At 32.7% G+C, this 1,526-nt stretch overlaps 1 protein-coding gene across 1 annotated transcript in view; it reads left to right on the top strand.

Annotated features, from left to right (window-relative positions):
* LOC106871646 (palmitoyl-protein thioesterase 1) overlaps positions 1-1,526 on the top strand; it is a 37,975-nt gene that overhangs the window by 26,507 nt on the left and 9,942 nt on the right. The gene's annotated exons all lie outside the window — the stretch shown is intronic.

The following is a 1,526-nucleotide window of genomic DNA, read 5'->3' as shown; positions in this document are numbered from 1 at the left end:
AGGTAATTGTTCAGTTTGATTAGATTAAAAAAGTAAATAAAAATTAAAAGGGAGATAAGTAGTAAAAGAAGCAAAAGGACAAATCAATCTTAGAGGAATCATGGACTATCATTGAATTAGGAAAAGCTGGAGACAACATTCTTCAGTGGTTGGCACGGTGTCAACTAATTATGAATATGTACACCTGTGAAAATTGTAATTCATCATGTGGCCTTACTACATGTGGTGATGCTGCTGATGGAAAATTATGGCACTGCAAGCATTGCAAAAGGAGCAAATCTGTTTGTTATTGTTCATTTTTTGAGAGAAGTCATATTTTGTCAGTGTTATTGTTGTGTAAAAAGTAAAGTGTAAAAAGTAAAGTGTAAAAAGTTGACTTAATTTTTATTCACTTTTGTAATCTGTCCAAACTTAACAATTACCATATATATATATATATATATATATATATATATATACACACATACACACACACACATGTAACTGGCTTCTTTCAGTTTCGATCTACAAATCTATTCACTTGACTTTGGTCAGCCTGCGGTTGTAGGAGGAGACACTGTGCAATTATGCATTAATTTGAACTGATCAATAAAGGAGGTGGTTTATGGTTGTATGTTGTTTTAATACATTGAACCAGCCACATGATATCCCTTAGACATATTTTCTATTTTCTCCCATGAAACAGAAAAATGTGACATATTTGGTGTAAGTTCTAATTATTTTTAGCACACTTTATGTCACTTCTAACAACACACATTCCTATGTATATGATATCACCCTTCACTTTTCCTTAGTCTTCCATACACAGGTGTCATCTACAGACAACTCATGCTCGATTTGGTTGCCTCTGTGAACAATTACCTTCAAAGGGAACTTGAATACAATCACTTTCAACAACACAGTGACATAATCACCATACATGTCAATGAGACAGCTTTGTATCTCAGCCCCTCTAGTAATAAACAGTATACAACTTAAAACCTCGCTCATTACAAGTCCATGCTAGACTTCACAGTCTCTGATTTTTCAGGATGCCTATATAAATATACATTATTTGCAAATATGCACCCCCAAAACTAAACATCCTCTTTGGTGCCAGATGATTTATCTCAGCCTTAATTAGTTGCTGCCTCTTAACAGAGTCCAAGTAAAGCCTGTATTGGAGTATGATAGCGTATCTGTGATAAGGCTACTTTCTACATACTTAAATGCAAACATGTGCACATGAACTCACATCTGGACCAGATTGCATCCCAAAAAAGGCCATTCACCTAATTAGCAAATATTTACTCAGCAACATATCTTTCTTGGTACAGAAATTTGAAAAAAGAAAAAGAATGACTTCACTGGTAGTTCTAATCAGTTTAATTTATTATTTTTTAATTTTCATAATATAAATTTTAGTCCATAGATCTAGTAAATTCTTTGTTAACTGGGGTGTGGAGATTTCTTTTTTAAAATTCCTTATTAACTTTTTGAGGGAACTTTCTGGCATTCATTGTCAAATATATATATATATATATATA

Source organism: Octopus bimaculoides, chromosome 19, assembly GCF_001194135.2.
Source record: "Octopus bimaculoides isolate UCB-OBI-ISO-001 chromosome 19, ASM119413v2, whole genome shotgun sequence".
NCBI lineage: Eukaryota > Metazoa > Mollusca > Cephalopoda > Octopoda > Octopodidae > Octopus > Octopus bimaculoides.
Note: the sequence above shows the minus strand (reverse complement) of the source record. Positions and strands in the feature narration are given on the sequence as shown.